Source organism: Triticum urartu, unplaced genomic scaffold (assembly GCF_056163025.1).
Source record: "Triticum urartu cultivar PI428250 unplaced genomic scaffold, HENAU_Tu73 scaffold2, whole genome shotgun sequence".
Classification (NCBI taxonomy): domain Eukaryota; kingdom Viridiplantae; phylum Streptophyta; class Magnoliopsida; order Poales; family Poaceae; genus Triticum; species Triticum urartu.
The window spans coordinates 5,168,913-5,187,442 of record NW_028260368.1 but is presented as its reverse complement, the minus strand read 5'-3'; the positions used below and the strand labels follow the sequence as shown (position 1 = coordinate 5,187,442).

At 36.5% G+C, this 18,530-nt stretch overlaps 4 non-coding genes across 4 annotated transcripts; 3 read left to right on the top strand and 1 right to left on the bottom strand.

The window, feature by feature from the left end:
* Positions 1-917: 917 nt before the first annotated feature.
* TRNAT-GGU (transfer RNA threonine (anticodon GGU)) lies at positions 918-989 on the top strand. Its single transcript has one exon. It is a non-coding gene; the product is annotated as a tRNA-Thr (tRNA).
* Positions 990-1,496: 507 nt separating this feature from the next.
* TRNAY-GUA (transfer RNA tyrosine (anticodon GUA)) lies at positions 1,497-1,578 on the top strand. The gene has a single exon. It is a non-coding gene; the product is annotated as a tRNA-Tyr (tRNA).
* A 358-nt stretch (positions 1,579-1,936) lies between these two features.
* On the top strand, positions 1,937-2,010 carry TRNAD-GUC (transfer RNA aspartic acid (anticodon GUC)). Its single transcript has one exon. It is a non-coding gene; the product is annotated as a tRNA-Asp (tRNA).
* Positions 2,011-4,609: 2,599 nt separating this feature from the next.
* TRNAC-GCA (transfer RNA cysteine (anticodon GCA)) lies at positions 4,610-4,680 on the bottom strand. Its single transcript has one exon. It is a non-coding gene; the product is annotated as a tRNA-Cys (tRNA).
* Positions 4,681-18,530: the final 13,850 nt, after the last annotated feature.

Sequence of the window (18,530 nt, the reverse complement as noted above, 5' to 3'; positions counted from 1 at the left end):
GCGCCTGAACCAAATGTATTTATTTTGATTAGGATCCTATTCTACGGTTACGACTACAATAATAATTATTTACTTTGCAAGGACGTAAGTGTGTCAGACTGCTAAATTGTTTTATTATTCCTACAATATAAACTAGGGGATATAGGGGGTAACACTGTCCCTATAAATTCCTTTTTTCCTTTTCTTTTTTGTCCAGAATTGAACAAAAAAGAAATTATGGAAGATGTTTTCTTCCCCCATTAAGTCCGAGCCATAGAGTAAGAGTGAGATGAGTTTTCCAAATTCATCATAGACTTTCCCTATGGCTTGATAGAAGTAAGCAGCAAAGAGTCGTAACTTAAAGAAAAAAACGGACAGGGCCGACAGATTTACCTGATGTAAAGAAGATCCTAAAAGTCTCTGATTAGTCGACTCTCTCCATTTAACACTTTCCTCTCTCTCCTTTTTTCCACTGACTCAATTCTAGTTTATTAGATTCTTGTTTAAAAGAATGCAAAAAGTTCAATAGAACTAAGAACACATAAAAAATAGCATAGAGGATCAAGGCCATTACCAAAAGTTCCTCCCAAGGATCCTATATCCTATTGGGTATCTGTTCCCCGCCTTTTCCCGCTAGGATCGGAAATCTTATATTTTCCATATCCATATACCGTTGAATCCTTGGGGTTCCAGAATCCGCCTATTTTACTAGTCTTCGGAAACGGAAAACCCTGAACCAAGAAGAGTTGGATATGTTATGTAGGGTATGTTTTTTTTTATTAATTTTATTTTGAGCTCTCAAGATATCGATATATACATATACAATCTCTACATAATGTCTCTCTCTCTATCTCTATATATTATATATATAATATGTACATTATGCAGTAGACCCATAATGGGAAATCCAAGTGGCTAATTTTTGAATTAAATAAAAAGCCCTTTTAACTCAGTGGTAGAGTAATGCCATGGTAAGGCATAAGTCATCGGTTCAAATCCGATAAAGGGCTTTTTAAATTAGTGGTAGAGTAATCTCGTGCTAAGACGTAAGTCGTTGGTTCGAATCTGATAGAGTACTTTTCTACTAAATTGATTCACTTTTTTTCTTTGTTTTTGAAACTTTCTCTATATTTTTAGAGAATTTTATGACTTAGTGCGGGATGGATGCATTTTTGGTATGAACACTAAATGAAGCACGGAGAATTAATCTATAACGATCAACTAAAAAAAATCCTAGATGAAAACATAACAGAAAAGTTGGAAAAACTCTTTGCTTTGGATCTATTTATACTTTTCGAGTATATTGACAATTCCAAAAAACTGCTCATACTATGATTATAGTATAATCACGAGCGGTTGTATATGGCCCTATCGTCTAGTGATGCCCCTATCGTCTAGTGGTTCAGGACATCTCTCTTTCAAGGAGGCAGCGGGGATTCGACTTCCCCTGGGGGTAGGGAGTATTATGAAAGGAGGTTAATCATAGATTAGCAAAAACCCTAGAATAAATTCTTCCTGGGTCGATGCCCGAGTGGTTAATGGGGACGGACTGTAAATTCGTTGACAATGTCTACGCTGGTTCAAATCCAGCTCGGCCCAAACCAAAAATCTAGGGCTTCGTGAGTATGAACTAAATCCTTTTGTTTTTCTTCCATAAAATAAAATGTCTGATCTATAGAAATAAAAGATAAAGAAAAAAGGGAAATTTTTTTTTCTAATCCATATCTCTCTCATTCCTTTCTTACAAACAAAAGAGTTTTTCTTATTGAAGGCTGGATTATTATCCATTTTTAGTGATAAAAAATCACGACATACTAGTTATGTCACTCTCACTATACCCACGTATAATATAATATGTGGGTATGTAGTATATGATTCGTCTATTTCTTAGAGTACGAAAGACGAATCGAATCTTCTTATGGTTCTATTTAAGAATGGGTATGCCATACACCCCGCGGGGATTGTAGTTCAATTGGTCAGAGCACCGCCCTGTCAAGGCGGAAGCTGCGGGTTCGAGCCCCGTCAGTCCCGAACTAGGGTTCAATGAATGGAGAAATTGATATTTCCTTTTTCCATGAAAAAAAGGGGCAGGGAGCAAGATCAAATACCCACAGGGCACCCTTACTTCACTTTTTTATTTTGCATCTCTCATTAAAGAGGGAGGGAGGGCATATAGGAATTTTTTTTTCACTACTCCCAATCGATAAAGAAAGACACACATACGATATGTGGATTAGTAGAATTTAGGATATTATATTACTCTATCTTTCTTTATGATGATACCATCCTCATCTTAATTTCCTATTCCACTCTTATGGAATAGAGTACCGGTATTTTACCGGAATCCATACATAAATCGTATTCCCTTTTTATTTCAGACCTCTTTTCCCCATCTCACTTCTACTGCTTATTTGGATGTCTATGTGACCCATAGAAAGTGAAAGTTGGTCATATAATACATACATAATTGTATGTATAACTATAAGAAAAAGGAAGGGAAATTGTATAAGATTAAGAAAGTATAAGATTAAGAAAGCTCGTGGGTTAGAGATATAGAAAAGAAAAAGTAGAAAAGGATTAAAAAAGAGGGAATTCCTAATCCAATCAAAAAACCCATTTTGGTCTTAGTGTGGATAGAGGATCTTCCTATGTTATACTATATAACTCTCATCCGTGAAATATAACTCTCATCCATGAATTGATTTGATAGATCCGATATTCATAATATTGAATTGATTCAGTATTATCAGAATGCAAGCCCTACCCTTGAATTTACAAGATACCCCTTTTTCCTCTCCATGGGATTACATCCCGAGTTATTGTGAAAATAAAAAATAAAGAGGTTATGGAAGTCAATATTCTCGCATTTATTGCTACTGCACTGTTCATTCTAGTTCCTACTTCTTTTTTACTTATTATTTATGTAAAAACAGTCAGCCAAAATAATTAATTGGAATTCCAATTAATCATTGAAGAAATTAAAAAGGGATTAAATAAAAAAAATCCAAGTCTTAAATGAAAGGATCTGGTTGGAATCTTAAAGTGTGGTAGAAAGAACTACATATAGTTTTTTCTACGACACTTTAGATTCTTTCTATTATATTATCTTTGAATCTACATAGAATAGATTAGTAGATTGAAATAGTTAAGTAGTCTAATTCAATTTCTTTTTTCATTGCATCCACTTAATTTCAATCAGGTCAAAATAAAAAAATCTAAGACAATTCTTGACCAAAGAATCCATGGAAGGAAAGAAAAATAATATGAAGAATAGACTATAGTAAAAAGTAAAAGGAAATGGAAAATGTGTGATATGCCGTGAATAGTTCCGTGGAAGAAAGTCTAATTTTCTTATGTATAGAACTTTTTTTAACCATTCGTCATTTCTAGTAGAAATTCTGAATTGGTATAATGGCTCTTTCTTACATTACAACTTACAATACAAGAGTTTCTTACAGGAGTGAAACAAAACTAAAGAAAAAGATTAAAGAATAACGTTTGACAAAATGATTAATGCAAAATGATCCATTAAAGAAAAGAATTGATACAACAATTTGATTACTTAATCAATTAGTAGTATCCCTAGAGTCCACTCCTTCCCCATACTACTAGTGAAAGAGAAAATGTAAAGACTACCATTAAAGCAGCCCAAGCGAGACTTACTATATCCATCTAAATTATGTCTCCTATTTCTATGAAGGGATTATTCTACTATTGATCAATAATCATAGTGGAATCAAGGGTACAGAGTCAAAAAGGGATTCCGCCCTAAGGCCATGGATCAATCAGTTCAAGGAATTTACTCCTAACAAATTCTTATAGGAATTCTGGTAGAATTAGAGAGCATTAAAAATACGAGATACTATAGCCCTTTTTTCCTTAAAAAAGAAAGAGTACGGGAATGATGTCCTGAATAGAAGAAGCGGGAATAGGAAGATTTTTTATTCCTTTTGTTACTCTTTTTTTTTTTTTTAAGCAAAGGACGCCCGAATATACCATAAAATTATCGATAGATAAATATTTATTGGATACCTACCTTACCTAATGTTTATTTTTGACCTAAACCCTGCAGCCTTGCTTTGTATCATTCTATGAAAGAATGAAGAGATTTTATCCATAATACAACTCCTAAATTGATTTTTGATCGACCTATTTAATCTGATTCTCGTTAGAATTAAGTAGTCCTTACTTTAGTGTATGTAGGTAACATAAGATGTACGATAAAAAAATGTATAATAATTAGTAAGTCTTGATATTCTTTCGTGGAGTCCCTTCTTGAATCTTAGATTGAAAAAAAAAAAGAATGCCCCTTAGGGACCTTTCTTTGGATACCAAGATTTCTGACATCTTATCCTCGTATTTTAAAATTATCAAATCGAATCTCAATTAAGAACCAATTCAAATTCATATAATAAAAGAATAAGGAAACACTACCTCACCCCTATTGATAACCATTTTGGCCACTACCGTCAAAACAAACCCTAACCCTAGTTTGAGGATAGAACTATGGTATGGTTTCTCTAAACCCAGTATCGGCAGGCCCAGTTACTCTCTTGCCCGAACTTATGCGAAGTAAAAATTTATCGAATTCGATCAGCACTATAAAAAAAACCTAAGTATTTTATTGATCAGGCGGCACCCAGATTTGAACTGGGGATAAAGGATTTGCAGTCCCCTGCCTTACCGCTTGGCCATGCCGCCAAAAAATCCGATCAAAAATCTAGAAAACAGCAAGTATTCATCCACGTTTTCTTACGAAAAGCCCCTTTTATTTTGAATATAATTCTACTTACTTTTTTCCAATCTTTTTCAAAAAATCTATTCCTGCTTTTTTTGATCCAGTTTCTATTATTCTCCTCGATAGATTCTATCTTAAAACATACATTGTTAACACAATAAAACTTCCCATTTCTTTCTATTGAGATGAAAAAGAAGAAAAAGTGGATTTCTATTCACAGGCTGCAAAATTCAGAATAAATTGGAACCGTTAACTAGAATTCTCTTTTTTTTATTGCAGTAGTGAACTACTCTTAAATCGGTATTATCTCCCCCCCCTTCAATGGCATAATAAAATATTATGGCTTTATGCTTAATCCGTGTATAGGTAAACTTTAGGTCCGAACAGCATTATTATCCAAAGATCCCCTTTATGTACATATCTCTATGGGGAATCATGCTTTAATTTTTCAAAGTATTAAATTAAATATCTTGAATAAAAAAAGGAAATTTGCTCTGATATAGAGTATAACCTGACTATCTTGGCGTACCCAAGTGAAATTACGATAAAAGAAAAGCATGGATATGGGGAGAGGTGGATAACTAGATTGGCATGTACTTAAAAAAGGGACTTACTTTATTTTAGAATTCCACAATGAAATACTGAATTTTCTAGCAATTATACTACTCCGATCCGAAATAAAAAAGAACCCTCAAATTATTTTGAGAAATTAAAGTAAGCACGCTATTCTAAATCGAAGTAAAGTCAAACTTTCTAGTATATTATATTACGGCTTTATTACATTCATAGAAAGGAGATAAAATGAGAAATCTTTGCCATCCAATCTGATTAGAATATCATAACATAAAGTATAAGTGGCAGAATTTTTTTTGTAGGAATGTTTTATCAATTCATTTTCATTTCATTTGTACCCCTGGCAAACTCGAACTTTCGTCCAAATGGTCTCTATTCATATGTATGAAATACATATATGAAATACGTATGTGGAGTTCCCTAGAATTTCATGTGATTCAGTAAACAGAATATAGATTCCATGATTGCTAGATCGATCCATAGGGATTGATGAAGAGTGAGCTGATAATGGAATTTTTCTTTGATAAACAGGAAACTTAAGATTAAGATGCTCCGGAATGGAAACGAGGGAATGTCCACAATACCCGGATTTAGTCAGATCCAATTCGAGGGATTTTGTAGGTTCATTAATCAAGCCTTGGCAGAAGAACTTGACAAGTTTCCAACAATTAAAGATCCAGATCACGAAATTGCATTTCAATTATTTGCGAAAGGATATCAACTGCTAGAACCCTCGATAAAAGAAAGAGATGCTGTGTATGAATCACTCACCTATTCTTCCGAATTATATGTATCTGCGAGATTAATTTTTGGTTTCGATGTGCAAAAGCAAACCATTTCTATCGGAAACATTCCTATAATGAATTCCTTAGGAACCTTTATTATAAATGGAATATACCGAATTGTGATCAATCAAATATTGCTAAGTCCTGGTATTTACTACCGCTCGGAATTAGATCATAAGGGAATTTCTATCTACACTGGCACTATAATATCAGATTGGGGGGGGAGATCGGAATTAGCAATTGATAAAAAAGAAAGGATATGGGCTCGCGTGAGTAGAAAACAAAAGATATCTATTCTAGTTCTATCATCAGCTATGGGTTCGAATCTAAGAGAAATTCTGGATAATGTTTCCTACCCTGAAATTTTCTTGTCTTTCCCGAATGCTAAAGAGAAGAAGAGGATTGAGTCAAAAGAAAAAGCTATTTTGGAGTTTTATCAACAATTTGCTTGTGTAGGTGGGGACCTGGTATTTTCGGAGTCCTTATGCGAGGAATTACAAAAGAAATTTTTTCAACAAAAATGTGAATTAGGAAGGATTGGTCGACGAAATATGAATCGGAGACTTAATCTTGATATTCCTCAGAACAATACATTCTTGTTACCACGAGATGTATTGGCCGCTACGGATCATTTGATTGGAATGAAATTTGGAACGGGTATACTTGACGATGACGATATGAATCACTTGAAAAATAAACGTATTCGTTCGGTTGCGGATCTGTTACAAGATCAATTCGGATTGGCTCTTGGTCGTTTACAACATGCAGTTCAAAAAACTATTCGTAGAGTATTCATACGTCAATCGAAACCGACTCCCCAAACTTTGGTAACTCCAACTTCAACTTCAATTTTATTAATAACTACTTATGAGACCTTTTTTGGCACATACCCGTTATCTCAAGTTTTTGATCAAACGAATCCATTGACACAAACTGTTCATGGGCGAAAAGTGAGTTGTTTAGGTCCTGGAGGGTTGACGGGGAGAACCGCAAGTTTTCGGAGCCGAGATATTCATCCGAGTCACTATGGGCGTATTTGTCCAATTGACACGTCTGAAGGAATCAATGTTGGACTTACTGGATCCTTAACAATTCATGCGAGAATTGATCACTTGTGGGGATCCATAGAGAGTCCGTTTTATGAAATATCTGCTGAGAAAGCAAAAGAAAAAAAAGAGAGACAGGTGGTTTATCTATCACCAAATAGAGATGAATATTATATGATAGCAGCAGGAAATTCTTTGTCCTTGAATCAAGGTATTCAGGAAGAACAGGTTGTTCCGGCTAGATACCGTCAAGAATTCTTGACTATTGCATGGGAACAGATTCATGTTAGAAGTATTTTTCCTTTCCAATATTTTTCTATTGGGGGTTCTCTCATTCCTTTTATTGAGCACAATGATGCGAATCGGGCTTTAATGAGTTCTAATATGCAGCGCCAAGCAGTTCCGCTTTCTCGGTCCGAGAAATGCATTGTTGGAACTGGATTGGAACGCCAAACAGCTCTAGATTCGAGGGTTTCCATTATAGCCGAACGCGAGGGAAAGATCATTTCTACTGATAGTCATAAGATACTTTTATCAAGTAGTGGGAAGACTATAAGTATTCCTTTAGTTAACCACCGTCGCTCTAACAAAAATACTTGTATGCACCAAAAACCCCGGGTTCCACGGGGTAAATCCATTAAAAAAGGACAAATTTTAGCAGAAGGAGCTGCTACAATTGGGGGCGAACTTGCTTTAGGAAAAAACGTATTAGTAGCTTATATGCCATGGGAAGGTTACAATTTTGAAGACGCAGTACTAATTAGCGAACGTTTGGTATATGAAGATATTTATACCTCTTTTCACATCCGGAAATATGAAATTCAGACGGATACGACAAGCCAGGGCTCCGCTGAAAAAATCACTAAAGAAATACCACATCTAGAAGAACATTTACTCCGCAATTTGGACAGAAATGGAGTTGTTAGGTTGGGATCCTGGGTAGAAACTGGTGATATTTTAGTAGGTAAATTAACGCCTCAGATAGCGAGCGAATCATCTTATATCGCGGAAGCTGGATTATTACGGGCCATATTTGGCCTTGAGGTTTCCACTTCAAAAGAAACTTCTCTGAAATTACCTATAGGTGGAAGAGGGCGCGTTATCGATGTGAAATGGATCCAAAGGGACCCGCTCGACATAATGGTTCGTGTATATATTTTACAGAAACGTGAAATCAAAGTTGGGGATAAAGTAGCCGGAAGACATGGGAATAAAGGGATCATTTCCAAAATTTTGCCTAGGCAAGATATGCCCTATTTGCAAGATGGAACACCCGTTGATATGGTCTTCAATCCCTTAGGAGTACCCTCCCGAATGAATGTGGGACAAATATTTGAAAGCTCGCTCGGATTAGCGGGGGATCTGCTAAAGAAACATTATAGAATAGCACCCTTTGATGAGAGATATGAGCAAGAGGCTTCAAGAAAACTTGTGTTTTCAGAATTATATGAAGCCAGTAAAGAAACAAAAAATCCATGGGTATTTGAACCCGAGTACCCGGGAAAAAGCAGAATATTTGATGGAAGAACAGGCGACCCCTTTGAGCAACCTGTTCTAATAGGGAAGTCCTATATCTTAAAATTAATTCATCAAGTTGATGAGAAAATTCATGGGCGTTCTACTGGGCCCTACTCACTTGTTACACAACAACCGGTTAGAGGAAGAGCCAAGCAAGGGGGACAACGAGTAGGAGAAATGGAAGTTTGGGCTTTAGAAGGATTTGGTGTTGCTCATATTTTACAAGAGATACTTACTTATAAATCTGACCATCTTATAGCTCGCCAAGAAATACTTAATGCTACGATCTGGGGAAAAAGAATACCTAATCATGAGGATCCTCCAGAATCTTTTCGAGTGCTCGTTCGAGAACTACGATCTTTGGCTCTAGAACTGAATCATTTCCTTGTATCTGAAAAGAACTTCCAGGTTAATAGGGAGGAAGTTTGATCGGAATAAATATAAATTCTTTTCTTATTTCTATTTTATGATTGACCAATATAAACATCAACAACTTCAAATTGGACTCGTTTCCCCTCAACAAATAAAGGCTTGGGCTAACAAAAACCTACCTAATGGAGAAGTCGTTGGCGAAGTCACAAGGCCCTCTACTTTTCATTATAAAACCGATAAACCAGAAAAAGATGGATTGTTTTGCGAAAGAATCTTTGGACCCATAAAAAGCGGGATTTGCGCTTGTGGCAATTCTCGAGCGAGCGGAGCTGAAAACGAAGACGAAAGATTTTGCCAAAAATGCGGGGTCGAATTTGTGGATTCTCGGATACGAAGATATCAAATGGGATACATCAAACTCGCATGTCCCGTGACTCATGTGTGGTATTTGAAAGGTCTTCCTAGTTATATCGCGAATCTTTTAGATAAACCTCTTAAGAAGTTGGAGGGCCTAGTATACGGCGATTTCTCTTTTGCTAGGCCCAGCACTAAAAAACCCACTTTTTTACGATTACGAGGTTTATTCGAAGAGGAAATTGCATCCTGTAACCACAGCATTTCTCCCTTTTTTTCTACCCCAGGCTTTGCAACATTTCGAAATCGGGAAATTGCGACAGGAGCAGGTGCTATTAGAGAACAATTAGCAGATTTGGATTTGCGAATTATTATAGAGAATTCTTTGGTCGAATGGAAGGAATTAGAAGACGAGGGGTATAGTGGAGATGAGTGGGAAGATAGAAAAAGACGAATAAGAAAAGTTTTTTTGATTAGACGCATGCAATTGGCGAAACATTTTATTCAAACAAATGTAGAACCAGAATGGATGGTTTTGTGCTTATTACCGGTTCTTCCTCCCGAATTGAGACCTATTGTTTATAGGTCTGGAGATAAAGTAGTGACTTCAGACATTAATGAACTTTATAAGAGAGTTATCCGTCGGAACAACAATCTTGCCTATCTATTAAAAAGAAGTGAATTAGCGCCAGCAGATTTAGTAATGTGCCAGGAAAAATTGGTACAAGAAGCCGTGGATACACTTCTTGATAGTGGGTCCCGCGGGCAACCGACGAGGGATGGTCACAATAAAGTATACAAATCACTTTCAGATGTAATTGAAGGTAAAGAGGGAAGGTTTCGCGAGACTCTGCTTGGGAAACGGGTCGATTACTCGGGGCGTTCTGTCATTGTTGTGGGTCCTTCGCTTTCATTACATCAATGTGGATTACCTCTAGAGATAGCAATAAAGCTTTTTCAGCTATTTGTAATTCGCGATTTAATCACGAAACGCGCCACTTCTAATGTAAGGATTGCTAAAAGGAAAATTTGGGAAAAAGAACCCATTGTATGGGAAATACTTCAAGAAGTTATGCGGGGACATCCTGTACTGTTAAATAGAGCACCTACCCTGCATAGATTAGGCATACAGGCCTTTCAACCCACTTTAGTAGAGGGGCGTACTATTTCTTTACACCCATTAGTGTGTAAGGGTTTCAATGCGGACTTTGATGGAGATCAAATGGCTGTTCATCTACCTTTATCCTTGGAAGCTCAGGCAGAAGCCCGTTTACTTATGTTTTCTCATATGAATCTCTTATCTCCCGCTATTGGGGATCCTATTTGCGTACCAACCCAAGACATGCTTATCGGGCTTTATGTATTAACGATTGGAAAGCGTCGAGGTATTTGTGCAAATAGATATAATAGTTGCAGAAACTACCCAAATCTAAAAGTAAATTACAATAATAATAATAATTTTAAATATAGGAAAGATAAAGAACCCCATTTTTCTAGTTCTTATGATGCACTGGGAGCTTATAGACAAAAACTAATCAGTTTAGATAGTCCCTTGTGGCTACGATGGAACCTGGATCAACGCGTCATTGGGTCAAGAGAAGTTCCGATTGAAGTTCAATATGAATCTTTGGGGACTTATCATGAGATTTATGCCCACTATCTAATAATGGGAAATAGAAAAAAAGAAATTCGTTCGATATACATTCGAACCACTCTTGGTCATATTTCTTTTTATAGAGAAATAGAGGAAGCCATACAAGGATTTAGTCAGGCCTATTCATACACTACCTAAACAAGAAAGTTAGATTCGGCGATGCCCCTCCCCTTTCGGGGGGCATTCCGATTTCCCTAGTATCATCATTATTTGCCACGCGAATCCAGATTGAGATTGAGGCAATTAAGTTAATTAAATTTTCGAATCACTGACTCAGGCCCATTGTCGAATCCTACTCAGCAATTGTCGAATCCTACTCAGCCGAAAAGGGGGTACTTATGTATGGCGGAACGGGCCAATCTGGTCTTTCATAATAAAGAGATAGACGGAACTGGTATGAAACGACTTATTAGCAGATTAATAGATCATTTTGGAATGGGATATACATCCCATATACTGGATCAACTAAAGACTCTGGGCTTCCATCAAGCCACTACTACATCGATTTCGTTAGGAATCGAGGATCTTTTAACAATACCCTCTAAGGGATGGTTAGTCCAAGACGCGGAACAACAGAGTTTTCTTTTGGAGAAACACTATTATTATGGGGCTGTACACGCGGTAGAAAAATTACGCCAATCTGTTGAGATATGGTATGCGACAAGTGAATATTTGAAACAAGAAATGAATTCAAATTTTCGGATAACGGATCCTTCTAATCCAGTCTATCTAATGTCTTTTTCAGGAGCCAGAGGAAATGCATCTCAAGTACACCAATTAGTAGGTATGAGAGGATTAATGTCGGACCCTCAAGGACAAATGATTGATTTACCTATTCAAAGCAATTTACGCGAGGGACTTTCTTTGACAGAATATATAATTTCCTGCTATGGAGCCCGCAAAGGGGTTGTAGATACTGCTGTGCGAACAGCAGATGCTGGATATCTTACACGTAGACTTGTTGAAGTAGTTCAACATATTATTGTGCGTAGAAGAGATTGTGGTACTATCCGAGGTATTTCTGTAAGTCCTCAAAATGGGATGACGGAAAAACTTTTTGTCCAAACACTAATTGGTCGTGTATTAGCAGACGATATATATATCGGTTCACGATGCATTGCCGCGCGAAATCAAGATATTGGAATTGGATTAGTCAATCGATTCATAACTGCCTTTCGAGCACAACCATTTCGAGCACAACCAATATATATTAGAACCCCCTTTACTTGCCGAAGCACTTCTTGGATCTGTCAATTATGCTATGGCCGGAGTCCTACTCATAGTGATCTGGTCGAATTGGGAGAAGCCGTAGGTATTATTGCAGGTCAATCAATTGGGGAGCCAGGGACTCAACTAACATTAAGAACTTTTCATACTGGCGGAGTATTCACAGGGGGTACTGCCGACCTTGTACGATCCCCTTCGAATGGAAAAATAAAATTCAATGAGAATTTGGTTCACCCCACACGTACCCGTCATGGGCAGCCTGCTTTTCTATGTTATATAGACTTGCATGTAACTATTCAGAGTCAAGATATTCTATATAGTGTGAATATTCCCTCAAAAAGCTTGATTCTAGTGCAAAATGATCAATATGTAAAATCCGAACAAGTAATTGCGGAGATTCGTGCCGGAACGTCCACTTTACATTTTAAAGAAAGGGTACAAAAGCATATTTATTCTGAATCAGACGGCGAAATGCACTGGAGTACTGATGTTTACCATGCGCCCGAATATCAATATGGTAATCTTCGCCGATTACCAAAAACAAGCCATTTATGGATATTGTCAGTAAGTATGTGCAGATCCAGTATAGCGTCTTTTTCACTCCACAAGGATCAAGATCAAATGAATACTTATGGTAAAAAAGATAGGGAAATTCTTGATTATTCAACGTCGGATCGAATCATGTCCAATGGCCATTGGAATTTTATCTATCCTTCTATTTTTCAAGATAATTCAGATTTGTTGGCGAAAAAGCGAAGAAATAGGTTCGTCATTCCATTACAATATCATCAAGAACAAGAGAAAGAACTAATATCCTGTTTTGGGATTTCGATTGAAATCCCCCTTATGGGTGTTTTACGTAGAAATACTATTTTTGCTTATTTTGACGATCCCCGATACAGAAAAGATAAAAAGGGTTCAGGAATTGTTAAATTTAGATATAGGACCCTAGAAGAAGAATATAGGACTCGAGCGGAAGACTCAGAAGAGGAATATGAGACCCTAGAAGACGAATACAGGACCCGAGAGGACGAATATGAATATGAAACCCTAGAAGAATCTAAATATGGAATCCTAGAAGACGAATACGAATATGAAACCCTAGAAGACGAATATGGGAGCCCAGAAAACGAATATGGGAACCCAGAGAACGAATATAGGACTTTAGAGAAAGACTCAGAAGAGGAATATGGGAGCCCAGAGAGCAAATATAGGACCCAAGAGGACGAATATGGAACTCTAGAGGAAGACTCAGAAGACGAATATGGCAGCCCCGGGGAAAGCGCAGAGGAAAAATATGGTACTTTAGAGGAAGACTCAGAAGAAGATTCAGAGGACGAATACGAGAGCCCAGAGGAAGATTCCATCTTAAAAAAAGAGGGTTTGATTGAGCATCGAGGAACAAAAGAATTTAGTCTAAAATACCAAAAAGAAGTAGATCGGTTTTTTTTCATTCTTCAAGAACTTCATATCTTGCCGAGATCTTCATCCCTAAAGATACTTGACAATAGTATTATTGGAGTGAATACACAACTCACAAAAAATACAAGAAGTCGACTAGGCGGACTGGTCCGAGTGAAGAGAAAAAAAAGCCATACGGAACTCAAAATATTTTCCGGAGATATTCATTTTCCTGAAGAGGCGGATAAGATATTAGGTGGCTGTTTGATACCGCCAGAAAGACAAAAAAAAGATTCTAAGGAATCAAAAAAAAGGAAAAATTGGGTCTATGTTCAACGGAAAAAAATTCTCAAGAGCAAGGAAAAGTATTTTGTTTCCGTTCGCCCTACAGTGGCATATGAAATGGACGAAGGAAGAAATTTAGCAACACTTTTCCCGCAGGATCTCTTGCAAGAAGAAAATAATCTCCAAATTCGACTTGTCAATTTTATTTCTCATGAAAATAGCAAGTTAACTCAAAGAATTTATCACACAAATAGTCAATTTGTTAGAACTTGCTTAGTAGTGAATTGGGAACAAGAAGAAAAAGAAAAGGCTGGTGCTTCCCTTGTTGAGGTAAGAGCAAATGATCTTATTCGCGATTTCCTAAGAATTGAGTTAGTCAAGTCCACTATTTCGTATACACGAAAAAGGTATGGTAGGACAAGTGCAGGACCGATTCCCCATAATAGGTTAGATCGCGCCAATATCAATTCTTTTTATTCCAAGGCGAAGATTGAATCACTTAGCCAACATCCAGAAGCTATTGGCACTTTGTTGAATCGAAATAAAGAATACCACTCTTTGATGATTTTGTCGGCATCCAACTGTTCTCGAATTGGTTTATTCAAGAATTCAAAACATCCCAATGCGATAAAAGAATGGAATCCTAGAATTCCTATTCGAGAAATTTTTGGGCCCTTAGGCGCTATTGTAGCTAGTATATCGCATTTTTCTTCATCTTACTATTTACTAACGCATAATAAAATCCTGTTAAAAAAATATTTGTTCGTTGACAATTTAAAACAAACCTTCCAAGTACTTCAAGAACTTAAATACTCTTTAATAGATGAAAATAAAAGGATTTCTAATTTCGATAGTAACATAATGTTGGATCCATTCCTTTTGAATTGTCACTTTGTCCATCATGATTCTTGGGAAGAGACATTGGCAATAATTCACCTTGGACAATTTATTTGTGAAAATGTATGTCTATTTAAATCGCACATAAAAAAATCCGGTCAAATTTTCATTGTAAATATGAATTCCTTTGTTATAAGAGCAGCTAAACCTTATTTGGCCACTACAGGAGCAACTGTTAATGGTCATTATGGAGAAATCCTTTACAAGGGAGATAGGTTAGTTACGTTTATATATGAAAAATCGAGATCTAGTGACATAACGCAAGGTCTTCCAAAAGTGGAACAAATCTTTGAAGCGCGTTCAATTGATTCATTATCCCCGAATCTCGAAAGGAGAATTGAGGATTGGAATGAGCGTATACCAAGAATTCTTGGGGTCCCTTGGGGATTCTTGATTGGAGCTGAGCTAACCATAGCCCAAAGTCGTATCTCTTTGGTTAATAAAATCCAAAAGGTTTATCGATCCCAAGGGGTACAGATCCATAATAGACATATAGAGATTATTATACGCCAAGTAACATCAAAAGTGCGGGTTTCCGAAGATGGAATGTCTAATGTTTTTTCGCCTGGGGAATTAATCGGACTATTGCGAGCGGAACGAGCAGGACGAGCTTTGGATGAATCGATCTATTATCGGGCAATCTTATTGGGAATAACAAGGGCTTCCCTGAATACCCAAAGTTTCATATCTGAAGCAAGTTTTCAAGAAACTGCTCGAGTTTTAGCAAAAGCTGCCCTACGAGGTCGCATTGATTGGTTGAAAGGCTTGAAAGAAAACGTAGTTCTGGGGGGGATTATACCTGTTGGTACCGGATTCCAAAAATTTGTGCATCGTTCCCCACAAGACAAGAACCTTTATTTCGAAATAAAAAAAAAAAATCTATTCGCGTCGGAAATGAGAGATTTTTTGTTTCTCCATACAGAATTAGTTTCTTCAGATTCTGACGTAACAAACAATTTTTATGAGACATAAGAACCCCCATAAAAATATTTTTTACTTTACTAGACTTTTGAACTTAGAACACTAACAGGTCAAATTTTAGATTTTTAAGATTTTTATTTTAATAAGTAAAACAAGTCAGTTAATTCATTAAGGTGGTTATGTTTATACCATGTATCAATGGCCAACTCTTATCTTAGTACAAGGTTCTCTCGGAACAATTATTATTTATTTCAAGCTATTTCGGATCTTTCTTAATCTTCAAAAAGAACTAAATTCCGTAATGGAATGGTAGGATTAAAAAAAAGGAAGTGTGGAAAAAATGACAAGAAGATATTGGAACATTAATTTGAAAGAGATGATAGAAGCAGGAGTTCATTTTGGTCATGGTATTAAGAAATGGAATCCTAAAATGGCCCCTTACATTTCGGCAAAGCGTAAAGGTACTCATATTATAAATCTCGCTAGAACGGCTCGTTTTTTATCAGAAGCTTGTGATTTAGTTTTTGATGCAGCAAGTCAGGGAAAAAGTTTCTTAATTGTTGGTACCAAAAAAAGAGCAACAGATTTAGTAGCATCAGCTGCAATAAGGGCTCGTTGTCATTATGTTAATAAAAAGTGGTTCAGTGGTATGTTAACGAATTGGTCGATTACGAAAACTAGACTTTCTCAATTTAGAGACTTAAGAGCAGAAGAAAAAATGGGAAAATTCCACCATCTCCCAAAAAGAGATGTGGCAATCTTGAAGAGAAAATTATCTACTTTGCAAAGGTATCTCGGCGGGATCAAATATATGACGAGATTGCCAGACATTGTGATCGTCCTTGATCAGCAAAAAGAGTATATAGCTCTTCGGGAATGTGCCATTTTGGGGATTCCTACTATTTCTTTAGTCGATACAAATTGTGACCCGGATCTCGCGAATATATCGATTCCAGCCAACGATGACACTATGACTTCAATTCGATTGATTCTTAACAAATTAGTATTTTCAATTTGTGAGGGCCGTTCTCTCTATATAAGAAATCGTTGATTAAGAATATATAGTGAATTCTTGGGCAACTGCGTAAATTTATGGAATCACTTACTTTACTATATCTTTTTTTTTGCATAGAATTTTTTTTGCATAGAAAAAAGAAGGGGAATATTGATATATATTAGAGGGTATTGATATATATTATGATCTGATGTGCTTTCTTGGTATCCTAAATATAAGATTAATACTTCAAGTTGCTGAGTTGAGAAAGAGATGGTTGAATCAAAAGAATTCCTTTTTTGAAGTTCAATTTTTATCAGAGGACAATATGAATATTATACCTTGTTCCATTAAAACACTCAAGGGGTTATACGATATATCGGGTGTAGAAGTAGGCCAACACTTCTATTGGCAAATAGGAGGTTTCCAAATTCATGCCCAAGTACTCATCACTTCTTGGGTCGTAATTACTATCTTGCTAGGTTCAGTTGTCATAGCTGTTCGGAATCCACAAACCATCCCGACCGACGGTCAGAATTTTTTTGAATATGTCCTTGAGTTTATTCGAGACTTGAGCAAAACTCAGATTGGAGAAGAATATGGTCCCTGGGTTCCCTTTATTGGAACTATGTTCCTTTTTATTTTTGTTTCGAATTGGTCGGGTGCTCTTTTACCTTGGAAAATTATAGAGTTACCCCATGGGGAATTAGCAGCGCCCACGAATGATATAAATACTACTGTTGCTTTAGCTTTACTCACGTCAGCGGCATATTTTTATGCTGGTCTTAGCAAAAAAGGATTGAGCTATTTCGAGAAATATATTAAACCAACTCCAATCCTTTTACCAATTAACATCCTAGAAGATTTCACAAAACCATTATCGCTTAGCTTTCGACTTTTCGGGAATATATTGGCGGATGAATTAGTCGTTGTTGTTCTTGTTTCTTTAGTCCCCTTAGTAATCCCTATACCGGTCATGTTTCTTGGATTATTTACAAGCGGTATTCAAGCTCTTATTTTTGCAACATTAGCCGCAGCCTATATAGGTGAATCCATGGAGGGTCATCATTGAATTGACTCTTTTTGGAAATAGTATTTTTTTTTTTTGCAGCTTAGCTCAATTCATGCATGGTTCCAGATAATCTGCTTGGTTGCAAAAAAATAGTTAGAAATGCGTATGAATATATAGCCTAGAGTTGTAGGAGAGAGAATAGAATAGACTATATTATGGAATTTTCAAAGTATATATGCATTAAGGAGGGTGGAGTCAGGCTAGATCTATACTATAATATCCTTAATGTCTATAAGTGGAGTCCTCTTTTATGCAGGTTTCCACTTTAAGCAATGATTTTAGAATCCGATTCAATAGAAAATGAGAAAATATGCAAACAAAATAGAAGAAACAAATGTATATATATAGGATATTATATTATATATTCCTAGGTTAGATTCATTATCTAATCCGATATATGGATATGGAATTCCCTTCTATGTAGTTCGGACAATTCACATTATCATTTCAATTTGATTTCAATTTGTACTTTTTAGTTACTTTACTTCTCCCCAATAGAGCTTAGAAGTAAGAATTTATTGGTTGATTGTATCCTTAACCATTTCTTTTTTTTGACACGAGGAACTACTCACCATGAATCCACTAATTGCTGCTGCTTCTGTTATTGCTGCTGGATTGGCCGTAGGGCTTGCTTCTATTGGACCTGGAGTTGGTCAAGGTACTGCTGCAGGACAAGCTGTAGAAGGTATTGCGAGACAGCCAGAAGCAGAAGGT